General features: G+C 45.0%; 1 pseudogene; it reads left to right on the top strand.

Annotated features, from left to right (window-relative positions):
• Window positions 1-21,289, top strand: part of LOC111958633 (regulating synaptic membrane exocytosis protein 2-like) — an 86,445-nt pseudogene that overhangs the window by 28,046 nt on the left and 37,110 nt on the right.

The raw sequence follows: 21,289 nt of genomic DNA, 5'->3' as shown, positions 1-21,289 counted from the left end.
GGAATCCTGTGGGCCCTGGTCAAACATAGTGCACTATATAGGGAATAGGGTTCCATTTGGGATGAGCGCTTGTTCTCCTGACCGCGCATGGTGAGAATGTGATGATTCAGGGCTCGTTGTATAGATGTCACATCGATGTGGTTCTTTACTCTGACCTGACTAGGAACAGGCAGGTTATTGAGCGGTAGAGGGAGAGAGGAGAAAGGAGAAAGGGGGGAGAAGAAGAGGGGGAGGGTAGAGAGAGCTGGGGGAGCGAGAGAAAGGAGAAAATGGGGGAGAAGAGAAAGAGGGAAGGAGGAGAAAGAGAGTGAGCGAGACCTGCATTACTAACTGAGTTAGTTCCCGAGCTGATGCTTAGGTTTGGCTCAGCAGTCTACACAGCATTGTGTGTGCAGGAGAGACCTGGGTTTGAACCCAGTCGGTCATATAGGGTTCGTCTCAAAACGTATCCTATTCCCTAAGGGCCCTCGTCAAAAGTAGTGGACTTAATAGGGAATAGGGTGTCATTTGGGAAAGGCACGTGAAGATGTATGAATAAAACAGCAGAGAAGTTGGTTCTGTCCAGCTACAGAAGTGTGAAGTAGGAGCAGGTGGTCATGGTAACTCCTGTGGTGTGAACAGTGGGCCTGGCCCAGGGCTCACAGCACCTTCATCCTTCGGTTCCATGATGTAAGACTGGCCCACGTCATAAACGTAGAGCTGCACAACCTAGAGAGGGTTGACACCATGCCATAGAGCTGCACAATCTAGAGTGGTTGACACCATGCCATAGAGCTTACAATCTAGAGAGGGTTGACACCATGCCATAGAGCTTAAATCTAAGAGATGGGTTGACACTATGCCATAGAGCTTAAAATCTAGAAGGGTTGACACCATGCCATAGAAGCTAAATCTAGAGGGGTTGACACCATGCCATAGAGCTTAAAATCTAGAGAGTTGACACCGTGCAATAGAGCTTAAAATCTAGAGAGGATTGATCCATGATAGAGTTTAAATTCTAAAAGGGTTGACACTGTGCTATAGAGCTGCATCTAAGAGAGGTTGACACCATGCCATAGAGCTTAAATCGAGAGAGATTGATCCTGGCCATAGAGCTGCAAAATCTAGAGAGGGTTGACACTGTGCATAGAGCTGCACAATCTAGAGAGGGTTGACACTGTGCGTGACTGCACATCCAAAGAGCTGCACAGGGTCGTAGTATTAGCTTTATTTTTACTCGCCTCATAGACTTGAATTGTATCCTAAATTTACTGTATTAACACTGGAACAGTCCAGATTGCTCAAACTGAAGTCAGGGTTATATCATCATTTTACCCTGGTGGATGCACTGGGGCTGGGGTATAGGTATGGGCTATTGTCTGGGGTTGGGGTATAATACTGGGGCTGGCATATAGTGCTGGGGCTGGGTATAGTGCTGGGGCTGGGGTAAATAGTACTGGGGCTGGGTATAGTGCTGGGCTGGGTATAGTGCTGGGGCTGGGATGTGCTGGGTATTAGCACTGGGGTGGGGGTATAGGATGGGCATTTACTGGGGGTTGGGTATAAGTACTGGGGCTGGCGTATAAGTTACTGGGGCTGGGGTATAGTCTGGGGCTGGGGTAGCTAAGTGCTGGGGCTGGGGTATAGTATTCGGGGCTAAGGTATAAGTGCTGGGGCTGGGGTATAGTGCTGGGCTGACGTATAGTGCTGGGGTATTGCACTGGGGCTGGGGGTATAGGGATGGGCTATTAGTACCTGGGTTGGGTATAAATACTGGGGCTGGCGATGTATCTGGGGTGGGGTTGGGGTATAGGGCTGGTTTGGTGGTATAGGTTGGGGCTAGGGTATGTACTGGAGTTGGGTATAGTACTGTAGTTGGGGTATAGTACTGGAGTTGGGCTATAGTACTGGGTTGGGGTATTGTGCGGGGCTGGCGTATACGTAAAGCTGGGGCTGGGGTATAGTGGCTGGGGCTGGGTAATAGTACTGGGGCTGGGGTATAGTACTGGGCGGGGTATAGTACTGGGGTTGGGTATTTGTGCTGGGCTGGCGTATAGTACTGGGGACTGGGGGTATAGTACTGGGCTGGGTATAGTCTGGGGCTGGGTATAGACTGGGGCTGGGGTATAGTAACTTGGAGCTGGCTATAGTATGGGGCTGGGTAATAGGGCTGGGGCCTGGGGTATAGTGCTGGGGTGGGGTATAGGCTGGGGTGGCGTATAGTATACTCGGGCTGGCGTATAGTACTGGGGCTGGGGGTATAGTATTGGGCCTGGGTATATGTGCTGGGCTGGCGTATAGTACTGGGGCTGGGTATAGTACTGGGTGGGGTATAGTATTTGGGGCCTGGTATAGTGCTGGGGCTGGCGTATAGTACTGGGGCTGGGGTATACGGGCTGGGTATAGTAACTGTGGCTGGGTGTATAGTGCTGGGTATTGGGGTATTGTGCTGGGCTGGCGTATAGTACTGGGGCTGGCGTGATAGTACTGGGTGGTATAGTATTGGGGCCTGGTATAGTGTGGGGCTGGCGTATAGTACTGGGCTGCGTATAGTACTAGGGTTGGGATATTATTGGCCTTGGGTAATAGTGTGGGCTGGCGTAATATACTGGGGCTTGGCGTATAGTACTGGGCTGGGTAATAGTATTGGGACCTGGGATAGTGCTGGGGCTGGCGTATAGTACTGGGGGGCTGCGGTATAATACTGGGTTGGGGATATATTGGGGCCTGGTATAGTGCTGGGGCTGGTATATGGTCCAAGTAAGAGAGGAAAGGCTGCCAGATTTGATCAAATGTTGATCATTTATTGTTCAGAATATATCTAATTATTTCTAAGTGTACAGTGTTTGCCAATTCGCTGAGCCATAATTTGGTAGTGGGCGCTTCCCTCCTTTTCCAAAACAACAAGATTAGTTTTTTTGCCGAAATGAGACTGTAAGAGATGAGTTGTTTTTGGGGGTTGGTTAATCCGTTTAGGGAGTCAGACACTCCCAGGATTATCAGAAGCGGGTCTGGGTCAATTGAAGTCTCCAGAACTTCAGAGAGGATCCTAAAAATTCCACACCAATAACCATACAAGCTAGAGCACAGGGCAAAGCAGTGGAGTAGTGTACCCTGCGCAGCCTGACATGTATCACACATAGGGGATGTATCAGGAAATATCCTATGCAGTTTAGTTTTGGAATAGTGTAATCTGTGTAATACCTTGAATTGTATGAGACGATGTCTGGAGTTAATGGAGCATGTGTGGATATACTCCAAGCTATCTTCCCAGTCTGCCACCGAAATGTCAGTCCCTAGTTCTTCCTCCCATTTTGCCTTAATGGCATCTGTAGAAGGTATGCTAACAGATTGAAAAGCATCATATAGACGAGATATCAGTTTGTCTGAGGTGGGGGATGTTTTTATGCATCCGTCAAACATGGAAGACTTAGCGTTCCCAAATGTCGGGAGGTGTTTCCTAACATAGTCTCTAATTTGTTCTCTAAAAAGTTTAGTCTCTAAAAAGTTACTTCTGGGAAGATTATAAGTTTCCCTCAGCAACTCAAAGGAAGCAAAGGTCCCTTCTATATATAAATCCCCTATGGTACTTATCCCCAACTCTCCCCATTGCTCAAAGGTGTTATCAAGGTTAGAGGGGGCAAAGGAGGGGTTCCTGGCAACAGGGAGCATGCATGACATTGGTCTAAGCTCAAAGTGGGTTTTAATTTGTTATGTATAATAGGATTGTTACGATAAAGTGACCTCTCCAGATTCTGGCCCAACACTCTTAACCGCTAGGCTACCTGACGCCCCTGTTACATGATTCCATCAAGGCTTCCATCCGTGGGACTGGCGTGTATGTGTTGTCATGCTGTCTGTTGTGTGAAAAGTAGGTAGGGATGGATGCAACTGACAGATGGACACCATGTACTCTGCGTCATGTATCCATGCCAACCATAACACAACAATCATCTCAAAGGAAGTTATTACTGTCACATGTAATGTCAGTGAAAAATATGTAAAATAGGTATTTACTCCTGAAACCTTGCATCAACAATGTGTTTGTTTTCTCAGCTATAACCCAAATGTCTTCAGACCAGAATGTTACAATTAGTCTCTATTTGTATAGACTACTAGATCTTTTTTGTGTCCTTAACACTTGGATGTCAGTAAGTGATCACACACTCCTTGCGAGCCTTCACTGTACTGTACATTGACTTATAACTGTGTACTGTATCTCTTCTAGCTACGTCACATCAGCCTGTGACTGACAGAGAGGATAGGCAGACTGTGGTTCTATGGCTTATGACTGTGTACTGTATCTCTTCTAGCTACGTCACGTCAGCCTGTGACTGACAGAGAGGATAGGCAGACTGTGGTTGTATGACTTATGACTGTGTACTGTATCTCTTCTAGCTACGTCACGTCAGCCTGTGACTGACAGAGAGGATAGGCAGACTGTGCTTCTATTTATTCAGCCCATCAGAAACAATTAGAAGGGTTTTGGCAGCCTGTGGGCCCTGGTCAGACATAGTGCACTATATAGGGAATAGGGTTCCATTTGGGATGTAGCGCTTGTTCTCCTGACCGGCTGCATGGTGAGAATGTGATGATTCAGGGCTCGTTGTATAGATGTCACATCGATGTGGTTCTTTACTCTGACCTGACTTAGGAACAGGCAGGTTATTGAGCGGTAGAGGGAGAGGGAGAAGGAGAATGAGAAAGGGGGGGAGAAGAAGAGGGGGAGGGTAAGAGAGAGCTGGGGGGAGCGAGAGAAGGAGAAAATGGGGGGAGAAGAGAAAGAGGGAAGGAGGTAGAAAGAGAGTGAGCGAGACCTGCATTACTTAACTTGAGTTAGTTCCCTGAGCTGATGCATAGGCTTTGGCTCAGCAGTCTAACACAGCATTGTGGTGTGCAGGAAGATACCTGGGTTTGAACCCAGTCGGTCATATAGGGTTCGTCTCAAAACGTATCCTATTCCCTAAGGGCCCTCGTCAAAAGTAGTGGACTTAATAGGGAATAGGGTGTCATTTGGGAAAGGCACGTGAAGATGTATGAATAAAACAGCAGAGAGAGTTGGTTCTGTCCAGCTACAGAAGGTGTGAAGTAGGAGCAGGTGGTCATGGTAACRTCCTGTGGTGTGAACAGTGGGCCTGGCCCAGGGCTCACAGACCCTTCATCCTTCGGTTCCATGATGTAAGACTGGCCCACGTCATAACGTAGAGCTGCACAACCTAGAGAGGGTTGACACCATGCCATAGAGCTGCACAATCTAGAGTGGATTGACACTGTGCCATAGAGCTTAAAATCTAGAGAGGGTTGACACCCATGCCATAGATCTTAAAATCTAGAGATGGGTGACACCATGCCATCGATCTTAAAATCTAGAGAGCGTTGACACCATGCCATAGAGCTTAAAATCTATAGGATTGACACCATGCCATAGATCTTAAAATCTAGAGAGGGTTGACACCATGTCATAGAGCTTAAAATCTAGAGAGGGTTGACACTGTGCCATAGAGCTTAAAATCTAGAGAGGATTGACGCCATGCCATAGAGTTTAAATTCTAGAAAGGGTTGACACTGTGCTATAGAGCTGCATAATCTAGAGAGGATTGACACCATGCCATAGAGCTTAAAATCGAGAGAGGGTTGATACTGCGCCATAGAGCTGCATAATCTAGAGAGGTTCCCGTTCTGGTGTGCGTCCCAAATTGCTCACTATTCCCTATATAGAATAGGGTGCCATTTTGGACCTACCCAACATTGTGGTGTGTCTGTAGGTGAGGTGAGCTAGGTCTCTCAGTCTGATCTCTTGCTGCTTCAGGGAGCCACATTCATTACATCTAGGAGTTCTTCCCTAAACACTAAACTCTCAGCGACAGTCCGTTGTGTAATTGTCCTGCTGTCTGTCTGCGCGGCAGGAGCTACGTCAACTCCACTCTCTCTCAAGGAGCCACTCTCACGCTCTCAGATAGGGCTGGGGCAGAGGCTGGGGTATAGTATTGGGGCTGCATAGTACTGGGGCTGGGATATAGTACTGGGGCTGGGGTATAGTACTGGGGTTAGGGGTATAGTGTTGGGGCTGGGGTATAGTACTGGGGTTGGGGTATTAGTAATGGTCGGCTTGGGATTTTAGTACTGGGGGTTGGGGGTATAGTGTTGGGGCTGGGGTATAGTACTGGGGTTAGGGGGTATAGTGTTGGGGTGGGGGTATAGTGTACTGGGTTGGGGTATAGTATTGGGCTGGGGTATTATTGTAACTGGGGCTGGCGTATAGTACTGGGCTGCTTTGGGGTGGGTAGGGCTGGTGCTGTGGGTAGAGGGCTGGGCTGGAGTTGGGGTATAGTACTGGGGCTGGGGTATAGGGCTGGGGCTGGGGCTGGAGTTGGGGTATAGTACTGGGGCTGGGGCTGGAGTATAAGGCTGGGGCTGGCGTATAGTACTTGGGGCTGGGGTAGAGGGCTGAGGCTGATGGTTGGGGTATAGTACTGGGCTGGCGTTTATATGTATTGGGGCTGGGGTTGAGGTATAGGGCTTGGGGCTGGCGTATAGGGCTGGGACTGCGTATAGTACAGTGGCTCGGGTTGGTGTATAGGGCTGGAGTTGGGGTATAGTACTGGGCTGGGAGTTATTGGGCTGGGGATGGCCTGTAGTACTGGGGTCTCAGGTATTGGCTGGGGATGGCCTATAAGTACTGGGGCTGGAGTATAGGGCTGGAGCTGGCCTATAGTACTGGGGCTGAGTATTAGGGCTGGGGCTGGCCTATTAGTTATACTCTGGGGCTGGATGTATGAGGGCTGGGTGGCCTTATATAGTATGTTGGGGCTGGGGTTATATAGGGCTGAGTATTAGTTGCTGAGCGTGTGGGTGTATTAGGTGTCTGGAGCTCTATCGTATAGGTGCTGGGGCTGGAGTATAGTGTCTGGGGTATAGATGGGCTGCGTATATGGCTGGGGTATAGTGCTGTGGAGTAATATTGGTACTGTGGGCTGGGTGTATATTGCGCTGGGCATGGGTATATTTTGCTGGGGTATGTACTGGGGCTGGGGTATACTGTGAGCTGGCTATATGTACTGGGGCTGGCGTATAGGGCTGGGTAGTCTGGGTGTATTAGTGGCTGGGGCAGCTATAGTTCTGGGCTGGGGTATAGGGTTGGTACTGGCTATATGTGGGGTAGTTCTGGGGCTGGCGTATAGGGCTGGAGGTATAGTACTGAGGCTGGGGTATATGTGCTGGGGCTGGCGTATAGGGCTGGGGCTGGAGTTATAGTACTGAGGCTGGGTTGTATAGTACTGGCTGGGTATAGGCGGAGTATAGTACTGGGCTGGGTATAGGGCTGGAGTATAGTACTGGGGCTGGTTGTATAGGGCTGGAGCTATCGTATAGGGCTGGGGCTGGAGTAATAGTACTGGGGCTGGGGTATAGGGCTGAGTATAGTACTGGGGCTGGGTTATAGGGCTGGGTTGGGATATAGTACTGGGCGGGGTGATATGGGCTGGAGTATAGTACTGGGGCTGGGGTATAGGGCTGGAGTATAGGGCTGGGGTATTAGGGCTGGGGCTGGGGTATAGTATTGGGGCTGGGGTATAGTTCTGGGCTGAAGTTTAGTGTTGGGGTATAGTACTGGGGATAAGATATTCGGCTGCAGGGTGGGTATCGGCTGGTGCTGGGGAGTGGCTGTGCCACCTATGAAGTCAGAACTCCAAGTCAACTTCAGCTCCAACTCATCAGCTACGCTAGACATATGTATCATTATCACTGTTCTGTGTTATCTCTTCCCCTCTGACGTTTAGAAGAGGACCACACTTCTGTCCACTAGAGAGCAGTGTAAACTCAGTCAAAGACAGTCAACCTGGAGCTTCTGGTTATAATGTTTAGAAACAGAGGGTCAAAACTAGAAAAAGAGACAGATATGAAGTATAAAATCTATAGACGTGGCGAAGCAGACTGTTGTGTGGACTGTCTGTCTTTAGATATCCAGTTGTATATGTAACAGTCCATGGACATGAGCCTGGTTGTCATACTGTTGACTTGCAATACTTCTCACCTGACTCTTTTTTGTGAGGGGTGATGTGTGGGTTACTAGTGCATGAGGAAGAGTGGATACAGGGATTATACCTGCTGGTTTCCAGGGAAGAGGCATATACATGTATGTGACTAAACCACAGGCTCTGTACCAAAGATGACTTTTTATAACAAGATGTGTCTGCTGCTGTAAATGTGTTTAATAATGATTGGTGAATGGTTTGGAATTCTGGAAGTAGTGAGACCCTCAGCTAGAGTTCCAGAGTCTTATTCAATCAATTCAGGTGTGACATGACAGCCAAACATCATGGCAGCACAATATTTATTATTTAGTTCCTGTAAATCATTCTTTATTTATGTTTTTACTGTCATTTTAAACGTTATGATTTCTATTGTTGTGCTTTTTGTCATCATCATCACTGATCTCTTGATCATATGATTTTAAAGCTATTACATTATACAGTAATTATGTTCATCATTCATCATCATCATCATAGAATCTTTGATCATATACTTAAAAGCTATTACATATATACAGTAATAATAACAATCATCATCATCATCATCATCATCAGTAATATCTTGATCATATGCCTTAAAGCTATTACAATATACATTAATTTTTTTTGTTCATCATCATCATCATTATCATCATCAGTAATATCTTGATCATATGCCTTAAAGCTTTACAATATACAGTAATAATAATAATCTTCATCATCATCATCATCATCATCATCATCAGTAATATCTTGATCATTGCCTTAAAGCTATTACAATATACAGTAATTATGTTCATCATCATCATCATCATCAGTATATCTTGATCATATGCCTTAAAGCTATTACAATATACAGTAATTATGTTCATCGTCATCATCATCATCAGTAATATCTTGATCATATGCCTTAAAGCTATTACAATATACAGTAATTATGTTCATCATCATCATCATCATCATCAGTAATTCTTGATCATATGCCTTAAAGCTATTACAATATACAGTAATAATAATAATCATCATCATTGTTTATGTCTATGTATGTGTTTATTTGTGTTGTTTTGTGTGTGTTCTCCATGTCTTGGTGTTGTTTTGTGTGTGTTCTCCATTTCTTGGTGTTGTTTGTGTGTGTTCTCCATGTCTTTGTGTTTTTGTGTTTGTTCTCCTGTCTTGGGTGTTCTCCATGTCTTGGTGTTGTTTTGTGTGTGTTCTCCATGTCTTGGTGTTGTTTTGTGTGTGTTCTCCATGTCTTGGTGTTGTTTTGTGTGTGTTTCCATGTCTTGGTGTTGTTTTGTGTGTGTTCTCCATGTCTTTGTGTTGTTTTGTGTGTGTTCTCCATGTCTTGGTGTTGTTTTGTGTGTGTTCTCCATGTCTTTGTGTTGTTTTGTGTGTGTTCTCATGTCTTGGTGTGTTTTTGTGTGTGTTCTCCATGTCTTTGTGTTGTTTTGTGTGTGTTCCCTCATGTCTTGGTGTTGTTTTGTGTGTGTTCTCCATGTCTTGGTGTTGTTTTGTGTGTGTTCTCCATGTCTTTGGTGTTGTTTTGTGTGTGTTTCTCCATGTTTTGGTTGTTTTTTGTGTGTGTTCTCCTATGTCTTGGTGTTGTTTGTGTGTGTTCTCCATGTCTTTGTGTTGTATTGGTGTGTGTTCTCCATGTTTTGGTGTTGTTTTGTGTGTGTTTCTCCATGTTTTGGTGTTTGTTTGTGTGTGTTCTCCATGTTTTGGTGTTGTTTTGTGTGTGTTCTCAATGTCTTGGTGTTTTGTTTGTGTGTGTTCTCCATGTCTTTGTGTTGTTTTGTTGTGTTTCTCCATGTCTTGTGTGTTGTTTTGTGTGTGTTCTCCATGTCTTGGTGTTGTTTTGTGTGTGTTCTCCATGTCTTGGTGTTGTTTTGTGTGTGTTCTCCATGTCTTGGTGTTGTTTGTGTGTGTTCTCCATGTCTTTGTGTTGTGTATGCACTGAGCACTGAGCTGTTCACGCTTATCTTTTTAGGGTCAAAGAAGAACAAAAGCCTCAGCCGGCACAGTAAGTAACACATTACCCAGAGTGCTCTAGGCTTTGACACTTCTTCCTGTTGGTCAATGTGGCTTCCTGTCTCAGCGGGTCCCGCCCCTTCTCCCCTGGTATTGGCTCGCCCTGGTGTGTCATTTGCATTCTGATTGGCTTGTAAGGGAGCTTCACCTTTAGGCTCCTTACTTCCTCATCCATGTGTGAACTGGATGCTTCTATTCAGCTACCTTCTGTTCTGCATTATGTCCAAATCTACCTCGAAACACAGCAACTATCTGATCTATATGAAAACGTTATACTACTACTCTACTACCACCTTCCTAACTATTGGCTGACCATTCAATGCAATTCCCATTTCCATTGGCTGTAACTTCTTTCCTGCTTTTATACTTCCTCTCCTCCTCTTTCTCTGTTGTTGTGGATGTGGTTGACTGTCCCTCTTTCTTGGTCTGCTGTGATCACAGTGAATGTCCCTGCTAGGCTTCCGTACAGTACCGCCACTCTGACTTTGTGTAAGCCTTGCTAGGTGTGTGTGCTTTAATGGGGGATTCCCTTGTCTCAGCCAGCCCAGACAATGTGTTGATTCTTCATCTTTCTGTGGTGTGGTGTACAGTCACGTTGTTTGCTTACTTATTTGAACAGGTGGTTTAGTCCCTTTAGTGGGATCACTGAGCTGGTAAATAACGTTCTGCAACCGCAGCAAAAGTCCCAAAATGAGAAGGAGCCTGAGCCTGAGCCTGAGACGTAAGTAAGATGTGCACTGTCTGCCCCTGAACCAGACAGTTACTGTAGTAGGCCTAAACATACAGTATGGCTGACTAGTGTGGTCTGTACAGTATGTTTGACCTCTGACCTGTCAGATACTACCAAGAGCATAGGCGGCGTGTGAGTCTCAAGTTTGGGGAAGCTCATTTTCACCATAAAAATTATCCTTTATAATAAATCATTCCATGCATCATCGCTTTTGCAGACTTATGTAAGATAGTTTACTATTGATAATGTGATGAGTACATTGGATAGTCATAATCTATGCCAATAATATAACTCAATCACTGTTAGGGAAATATGTGGCCTTTTATAAACACTTTTCATCCAATTCTACTACACTATACAACTGGAGTTTTATTTTATTTTTATTTAACCTTTACTTAACCAGGCAAGTCAATAACAACAAATTCTTATTTACAACGATGGCCTGGCAAGAGGTAAGAGGCAAAAGGCCTCCTGGGCTGGGACAAAAAAACGTTGTAAGCCAAAACGGACAACACAGACAGAAGACACTGGCAATAGCACAAATTCAACAGCAAACAAACAGTGGATGTGTGTGTGTGTGTGCGTGCGTGCGTGATGTGTGTGTAAGGCAACGCAAAATATTGACATCGGGTGACAACTAGAAGCAATTACGTCTCAACAACCTGTTCATCAATTTGCCCATTGACCTCCTCCAGGGACACGAGGTCCTGTAGTTTTATGTTGTCTTGGAGGGAATTCTAAGACAAGGGGGCTGAGTAATGAAAGGACCTTTCCCATGCTCAGTTCAAATTTTCGTGACTCTTAGCCTGAAACAAAATTGAGATCTGAGCTTGTATGTGTTTTTATTTCAAGCTAGAAGAGAGGATAGATAAAATGGCAGTTTTCCTAAAATTACCTTGTAAATTAGAATGTACCAGTGTTAGATCCTGCGTGTTGCTAGTGATGTCCACCCGACAGATGACAATGGAGAGTTAGATAGACATCTCTGATTGGTGACAAAACGAAGGACTGCATGATACACAGTCAAGAGCCTTCAGTGTAGACCTTGAGGCTCGCACTTAAATAGCTACTACTTTTTATTACGACAAAATTACAGGGTAGCTTATACTCTGCTGACTGACAAACAGATCAATAAAAACGACGTTGTCTGCAACTATCTAACAGGCCTACGAAAAGAGGAGACAGAAATACAATATGGAAGAGGAAATGATTGTCCAAAAAGCAACCTTTCAAGTGGCACTGACCTAATGATAAAGACAGTGAATATGCGCACTCACCGTGGATACGGCCGATGCTCCGCTAAAATAGGCTACTGTTCGCTCAAATAAATTGATAATTTTGATAACAGACAGATTAGTCTTTTCATGGTCTTCTCTTTACAGCAATAGCCATTTGCTTTTCAAACGATTTTTTCCCGCGATTGTATTTTGAAATATTGCCATATGCCTGGCTGTGGGCCTCTTTCACTGACATTCGCAGCTCAACGATCATTTATTCGGTATTTGCCGTGAACGCTGGCCAAATTGAGGATCCTTCCAACAGGCAATGCGATGTAAAACAATCCACAGCTTATTGTTTTAAAATAAGCTTTTTGGTGTTGTAATGATTTTATGTATTTCTGTATATACAGGATTAGCCTAATTATGCTATATAATTTTGGCAATTGAATTACATTTACTTTAGGGGAAACCTTATGGATACCCTGCCAACGGCCGTGAGTCGAATTTGCTTTCAAAGGATACTTTTGGACAGCTGAAGCAACACATACTTTTCCTTCAGGAAAATGACCATATCCTTTAGTATTATTTTACTATGGTGAAGAACACAAGAAATTGGATCTATAAAATGCATGATGTATTTTTGGATTAAGTGACAGCCATTTACATTTTAAAACTGTAATAGATGATATCGATATTGCATTGTGGTTGAATAAATGGATCTGACGTGCACTGTGACTGTGCTACATCACAGAAACATGACATCAGACATGACATCAATGTTATGTCACCCAGTCAGACATCCACAAGGAACACAACTTTAAACATTTAAAAGGCATGTCTTGATAAGATAACCTTCTGAGTTCATACTTAAGGCCAACAGGCAGACACATATTGAGTTTCTGGTCTTGGCTGGGTCCTGGTAGGGATACTATGTTGACTCTGTCATACAGTATACAGTAGGGGCCAGTGCAGCGCTCATGTTTCAGAGGTAAGAAGGGTTGGATAGACAGCCGGAGCTGGTACAATGAACAGCATATGATTACATGTCAGCGGTGTCATGCGCGTTTGACCAGGTTTGACCGAGGGGGAGACGGATGGGGAACGGGAGCCATCCACCAGCTGCCTAAACCTCTCAATACCCCTCTCTCCTCCCCCCTCTACTCTATTTCTCTTCTCCTCCCTCCCTCTCACTCTATTCCTCTCCCTCTTTTCCCTGGCCATCTCCTTTCCCTACCTCTCCTTTCCCTCTTTTCCTCCTTCTCCCTACCCCTCCCTACCCCTCCCTACCCCTCTCCCTAACCCTCTTCCTGGTTTAGGGAGAGTTGCATCTTGAATGGCAGCTCTCTAGTGACTCTCTCTAGTGAATCTAGGAGCCTCTATAGGCCCTCTAAACCAGGGGTTCTCAAACTTTTTGGGGCCAGTAACCCCTTTTGTGATAGCAAATTCATCAGGGACCACCTGATAATTCGAGTGAGATAAAAATAGCAAGGAGTTTTACTATGACTTCGGTAGTGCATGGCCGGACGATCCAAGTCTCGGGCCGTGGGAAGAAACATTTTAAAGACCCACCTCTTGGCATCGGAGACAAAAAAGTTGCAGTTTTCAAGCTAATTTCCTGCAGTTTTAGACATTTTGTCATGGGACAGAGAGATGTTTTGTTGTTACAGGTTCTATGCCAATATCCTGCAATTCTACACATTTTGCCATGAGGCAGAGAGAGAACGTAGAAGTTTTAAAGCTTAAAGCTAGAGTCCTTAATTGAAACAATAACAAAGGGGGCATTCCACCTCTGTTTTGGTAAAAAGCTGAGGGATGGGCCTAGAGAAATGTAACCACTCTCAAATTCATAGACAGAGCTATGGATGCAAGGACTGACCATCCATGATATCAAAATGATAGTTTTATCAATGTTCTGAGGCTATACAGTGTTAGTTACATTTACATTGTTTACAAACATTGGAGTAAAACAAGCAATTTGGGGTTTTGATGGGCTAAGACAGTTGAACTAAACTCATGAGGCATTTACAAGTTATATTCTTCAAGACTAATTGAGTATATCATGGTATTCCATACCAAAAATGGATGTAGCAACTAAAGATTCTAGTTTTAAAGTACTGTACAGTGCATTTAGGTAAAAACTTTTTTTTGTGGAATAAAAGAACATAATACAAATAGTATTAAGTTGAAAACATTTTAATTGGTGGGGCACTGTGGATACCAAAATCCCTGTGAGCCTCCCAAGCCCATGTGACCCAGGGTTAAGAACACAAGTTGTAGATGAATTATGTTACATTGTATTTTATTGTATTGTATTACACCTTCTAAACGTATTCCACGGATCCCTTGGCCCAAATGTAATCTGTGGTTAGAAGTATTATTTTTTTTGTGTGTCTGGCGTCGGACCCCCTGCAGTACTGCGGACCCCACTTTGAGAACCCCTGCTCTAAACAGCAGACACTGCTACCCAATATGCACATACCATTAACAAGTCTTCTATCTGTAGACTTGTTCTGGTGTCTGTGTGTATGTGTCTGTCTGTGTGTGTGTCTGTGTCTGTATGTGTCTGTCTGTGTGTGTGTCTGTGTGTGTGTCTGTGTGTGTCTGTGTGTGTGTGTGTGTGTGTGTCTGTCTGTGTCTGTGTGTGTCTGTGTCTGTGTCTGTGTCTGTGTCTGTGTCTGTGTGTCTGTGTGTGTGTGTGTGTGTGTGTTAAACAACACTACACCACCACATCCCAGGTCTAATCTGTGTTCAGTATATAGTGACAGTAGTAGCCCAGTGTTCATCCAGAGTGGGTACAGCAGCGTGGCAGTATGACACAGAGAGGTGCCATCCAGGGTTCCGTCTCTATCTAGTGTTCAGCAGGGTGATAGTCATCAGACAAGGCCCAGCCACATTGAGTCACGCGCCAATTACATTTGGGATCTAAATAAAAGTCCTGTTTGTGGGAAAGAAGAGGCAGCATGTTTACCACCTACACGACACCAAGCCATGCATACGGACGGTAAAATGATAGCTCTGGTTAATAATTCACGTGACTAATGAATGTTGCAGGGGAAAATGTGGAGACGAAACCAATTCTAATCGCCATATCATGAAGTCAGCCAGGGTTTTAGTTTCCAAGGATACACCCGATTGACATGTGTCATACAAAATGCATGCTGGTCTGTCTGTGTGAGGTAGCGTTTCAGGGTCCTCTGGTCCTCAGGTCCGGTTGGATCTGTCATGTGTGGGTGCCTTGGGAGAGTATAGGACAAGATGACACTGAATGTACATCTGGTGTTTTGAGCAGGCGGTGCAGATTAAAAGAGAATGTTGAGCTAAAAACTTCCTTCCAAACGGCCCCCTTTTCCATATTTGGCACCCTTTTCCCACAGGGCACTGGTCAAAAGTAGTGCACTGTGTAGGGAATAGGGTGCCATTTGGGACGCATACAAACACTTTGCCCACTGCGATCTATGTTCCCATCTGGATCGCAGAAACAATGTCTGAAGACTTGAAGGGTTGACATTGTTTCAGTAAACCACATGGAAGCCTACACAATAGTCTGATTCCTCTGCGCTGTCTAAGGGCACTGTTAGCCCGATGGTTGGATGGATGCTGTAGTGTAGGCTACCCAGTCATGATGTTGTTGCTGTGAAAACAGATTTGATGTGTTCTTTCCACTGAAGTGTGGGCATTGACATTTGGAGGGCTGTATTAGCTTACGTCTCGAGCCCCGCCCTGAAATAGAAACACAGGTACAAATGATTCATTAAACGCCGGGAACCTGAGTAAGTGGAATTAAGTTAGGCTCTTAAACTTGTGATGCAAACTCTATACCTTCCTACCTGGCCCGCCTTGTTTCAGTAGAGATGGGTGCAGCTCTATGTGAATGGAGAACTATAGTAACAGTACAACAATATGCAATGCAGAACATACTCTGAAACATTTCTAACTCTGACAGTTGTATGTAACAAACTGTAGGTTATTTGGTTGACAAAACCTTTTGGTTACACTTTCTATAAGTGTATATAATCAAGGCCATTATAAAGCATGTTCCTCATAGAAAGTGTTCCCTACATTTCTCTTAGAAAGGAATCAGAGCTGCATACGTCGCTTTGCTGTCTACCAACACTAATGGACTTCACACAACATCCTGCAGTTAGCTACAGCACAAAGACATCTGAAATGACTTCCTATCCCCTGAAGTGCATTGTTATACTCTGGCGAAAGTAGTGCACTTTAACGGAACTAGGGACTAGGGAGCCATTTAGGACAAAGTTTCTGTTCTGAACTGATCTTTTCCTAACTGTGCTCCTCTCTTGCTTCCTTCCATGTAGGAAGTTGCACCAGCAGTTTGAGAGCTACAAGGACCAGGTGAAGAAGATGGGGGACGATACGACCCCGCAGACGGGAACGACAGGAGAACCCCAGAAGAAYCCCAAYGACTCTCCTACCTGCGGGATTTGCCACAAAACCAAATTCGCTGACGGCTGCGGCCACCTCTGTTCATATTGCCAAACGAAATTCTGGTGCCCGGTGTGGAGGACGAGTGTCTCTGCGGTCAAATAAGGTGAGGAGGTTGAGTCTAGCAACCTCTGTTTGCCTGTGTCTATTGAACGCACCACACACATACAGACTTGCATGCATAACTGACAAAATGTTTTGTAATGATTGTGCTCTTATAAGATTACACACACACACACACACACACACACACACACACACACACACACACACACACACCACACACACACCACACACACACACCACACACACACACACAACATCACACACACACACACATAGCACACACACACACACACATCACACACACACACACACACACACACACACACACACACACACACACACACACACACACACACAACACACACACACACACCACACACACACAACACACAACCACACACACACACACATACATACATACCTGGAAATGTTTTTGTAGTCATTGTCCTCTTGTAAGATTACAGTGAGACGGTGGAAGTAATTTTTCAATACAACACGTTTTATACAATCACATGCAGGCCAGTGCAGTCCAGCTGTCGTGAGAGAGTGGTTTTTTGCTGCTTCTCTCTCTCTTGGGTCCCAAAAATAGCCTGACTAGTCCATCCATTTCTGTCTCAAATCAAATCCTGCACTGGGTTATGAAACATTAGTGTGAAATCAGAAACTGGGCCTCAAGCCAGATACAGACAGTGGTGCAGCTCACAACACATCCCTTCTGACGATCTATACCATATACCAACTCCTACAAATGTTTCTCCCATTCATACTCTCTGCAATACTTTGTTAGACTCTGACTGTAAATGTGGTGAGGGATGATTCTAGATGCAGTGATTTTTTCAGGTCTTGTTTTCAGTTTGGCGTCAGGTAGCCTAGCGGTTAAAAGTGTTGGGCCAGTAGCCAAAAGATTGCTGGTTTGAATCCCAGAGTCGATGTGCCCTTGAGCAAGGCACTTAACCCTAGTTGCTCTGGATAAGAGGGTCTTATAAATATGTCAAATGTAAATCTCTTTCTTTACCACTGGGGGGAGCTTCTCCCCTGGCGTCTCATGACAGCCCTAAATCTCATGGCTGTATTACCATGCTGCTCCACTGTGTAACTAACTAACCTTGTTGTGAAATCCTCCTACAGAGTAAGCCTTGATTTATTATTATGTGACTGAGTGTTTATGCTTGGTGCCGTCCAATACCCTCCACTGTCGGAATGCGATGTGTCAAAGTGTACTAATGTCACTCACAATCTTTCTCCCCGTTCCCTTCTTCCTCTCTCTCTCTCTCTCTCTCTCTCTGTCCCTGTCTTCCACTCCCTCTATCTCTGTTTGCTGCATTCCTGCTCTCATGGAATTGCAACAGGAGGACAAAGTGGTTAGCAAATCCTTTTCCAACCTTTTTCACATCTCGAATAAGAAAAGTCTGAATAGAAGCATCGCTCCTTCGCCCCCATAAGATGCTTCGCAGACTGTAATATACACATACAGTACCCTGAATACATGATTTTTTGACCAATCACATCTGTGAGTCAATCATATCATGTTGAAGGCCAGACCAAAACGGAACATACAGTTGAAGTCGGAAGTTTACATACCACAAATTTCTTGTTAACAAACTATAATTTTGGCAAGTCGGTTAGGACATCTACTGTGTGCATGACACAAGTAATTTTTCCAACAATTGTTTACAGACATATTATTTAACTTATAATTCACTGTATCACAATTCCAGTGGGTCAGAAGTTTACATACACTAAGTTTACTGTGCCTTTAAACAGCTTGGAAAATTCCAGAAAATAATGTCATGGCTTTATAAGCTTCTGATAGGCTATTTGACATAATTTGAGTCAATTGGCGGTGTACCTGTGGATGTATTTCAACGCCTACCTTCAAACTCAATGCCTCTTTGCTTGACATCATGGGAAAAGCAAAAGAAATCAGCCAAGACCTCAGAAGAAAAATTGTAGACCTCCACAAGTCTGGTTCATCCTTGGGAGCAATTTCCAAATGCCCGAAGGTACCACGTTCATCTGTACAAACAATAGTATGCAAGTATAAACACCATTGGACCACGCAGCCGTCATACCTCTCAGGAAGGAGACGGGTTCTGTCTCCTTTAGATGAATGTACTTTGGTGCGAAAAGTGCAAATCAATCCCAGAACAACAGCAAAAGACCCTGTGAAGATGCTGGAGGAAACAGGTACAAAAGTATCTATATCCACTGTAAAATGAGTCCTATATCGACATAACCTGAAAGGCCGCTCAGCAAGGAAGAAGCCACTGCTCCAAAACCGCCATAAAAAAGCCAGACTACGGTTTGCAACTGAAAATGGGGACAAAGATTGTACTTTTTGGAGAAATGTCCTCTGGTCTGATGAAACAAAAATAGAACTGTTTGCCCATAATGACCATTGTTATGTTTGGAGGAAAAAGGGGGATGCTTGCCAGCCGAAGAACACCATCCGAACCGGGAAGCACGGGGGTGGCAGCATCATGTTGTGGGGGGTGCTTTGCTGTAGGAGGGACTGGTGCACTTCACAAAATAGATGGCTTCATTAGGAGGAAAATTATGTGGACATATTGAAGCAACATCTCAAGACAGTCAGGAAGTTAAAGCTTGGTTGTAAATGGGTCTTCCAAATGGACAATGACCCCAAGCATACTTCCAGAGCTGTGGCAAAATGGTTTAAGGACAACAAAGTCAAGGTATTGGAGTGGCCATCACAAAGCCCTGACCTCAAACCCATAGAAAATTTGTGGGCAGAACTGAAAAAGCATGTGCGAGCAAGGAGGCCTACAAACCTGTCTCAGTTACACCTGCTCTGTCAGGAGGAATGGGCCAAAATTCACCCAACTTATTGTGGGAAGCTTGTGGAAGGCTACCCAAAACGTTTGACCTAAGTTAAACAATTTAAAGGCAATGCTACCATATACTAATTGAGTGTATGTAAACTTCTGACCCACTGGGAATGTGATGATAGAAATAAATGCTGAAATAAATCATTCTCTCTACTATTATTCTGACATTTCACATTCTTAAAATAAAGTGGGGATCCTAACTGACCTAAGACAGGGATTTTTACTAGGATTAAATGTCAGGAATTGTGAAAAACTGAGTTTAAATGTATTTGGGTAAGGTGTATGTAAACTTCCGACTTCAACTGTAATAGTATATGGCAGAAATATGTTTCGGTATCTTTGTTCCATTTTTTATGCAAAGTTTGGACCAAATCCCTGTCAAAGTTTCCCCTAAACAGCTATAACTGAGCTGAATGAGCTAGGAGTCACCTCCACTGGACCGTCCGTCCGTCGGCTGCCAAGGCTGCTGTCTGTCTTTGTTGTTGACTGATTATGGGTGGAGGATGGGTTTCCCCAGATTGTAGCCTACAGATGGTGTTGAGTAGTGGCTGTGGGCTGGCAGGAGGCAGCAGCAGCAGTAGGGTTGGGACAGTGTGATGAGTAGCGGGTGTGGCAGATCTGCCTGGGATCAGATCAAAGGATAGGAGGATAGGTCCACTGCTGCCCTGCCCACTGTTAGCCTGGTATTGTAGCTATGTGTCTTATTGGCCATGAAAATACATTGGTTTCATCCCAAATGGCACATGCAGCTAAAGTATTTGAAAGGAAAACAGTTGTTATTACTGGTCTGGAGTGGAGGAGGTACAGTAGAGGAATGGGATGGAGATGGATGGATGGATGGTGGGGGTGGAGGTGGAGGTAGATATAAATGGATGGATGGTGGGGGTGGAGGTGGAGATATATATAAAATGGATGGATGGTGGGGGTGGAGGTGGAGATAGATATAAATGGATGGATGGTGGGGGTGGAGTGGAGATGGATATAATGGATGGATGGTGGGGGTGGAGGTGGAGATAGATATAATGGATGGATGGTGGGGGTGGAGGTGGAGGTGGAGATGATTAAATGGATGGATGGTGGGGTGGAGGTGGAGGTGGAGATAGATATAAATGGATGGATGGTGGGGGTGGAAGTGGAGGTGGAGATAGTAAAAGGATGGATGGTGGGGGTGGAAAGTGGGAGATAGGGATATACCATGGATGGATGGTGGGGGTGGGGGTGGAGGTGGAGGTGTACATACGTTCAGTAAATGTGCTGCTGTCTCAGCCAGAGGGACATTGTTTACACAGACACTGCCTCCCCTGTATCTGGTTGCAGGGCTCCAAGCCCTCACGGAGCCCTCAGGGCCAGCTGATCCAGGGGTTTGGTTCCCAGACAGGGCTGGGTGACCAGATAGTTTTTCAACCCAAGGAGGGGGATGTCACTGGGGGCCCGACTGCTGGGCCTCTGAGGGCAGGGCCCATGGACCTAAAGGATGTCTCAAATGGCACCCTATTCCCTATATAGTGAACTACTTTTGACCAGAGCCCTACACATGTTGGACACAATAAAGCCCTTTCATGTTTACACACACACACTGCGTGCACACAGACACACACACAACACTTTTCAGAGTCTCATAATAAGAATAGATGTTATGTTATTGCAAGTTCATTAACTAAGACTATATAGCCCAGTTGGGGATCTTTTGGTCAGTGCAACCACCTACAGTAGCTTGTCACGTCTGAAAGCTTGTGTGTCAGTCAAAGAGGTGCTTGTGGTGGTGGTGAAATCTGTCCTTTTTCCATCAGTATTCTCTTTCCTTCCCACAACCAGTGTCAGCAGTGACGAGAGATCTCTTGTTCTGTGAAACGGCATCAATATTTACACGCCTCAGTGTCTGGGGCCTCTAACAGAGCTGTTGGACACTGGAATACGATAGGACAGACTTGCTGCTGAGAGTTTCACAGAGAGGCAGGAGAA

This window comes from Salvelinus sp. IW2-2015, linkage group LG35 (assembly GCF_002910315.2).
Source record: "Salvelinus sp. IW2-2015 linkage group LG35, ASM291031v2, whole genome shotgun sequence".
NCBI classification, from domain to species: Eukaryota; Metazoa; Chordata; class Actinopteri; order Salmoniformes; family Salmonidae; genus Salvelinus; species Salvelinus sp. IW2-2015.
This window is presented reverse-complemented; position numbering and strand designations above follow the sequence as displayed.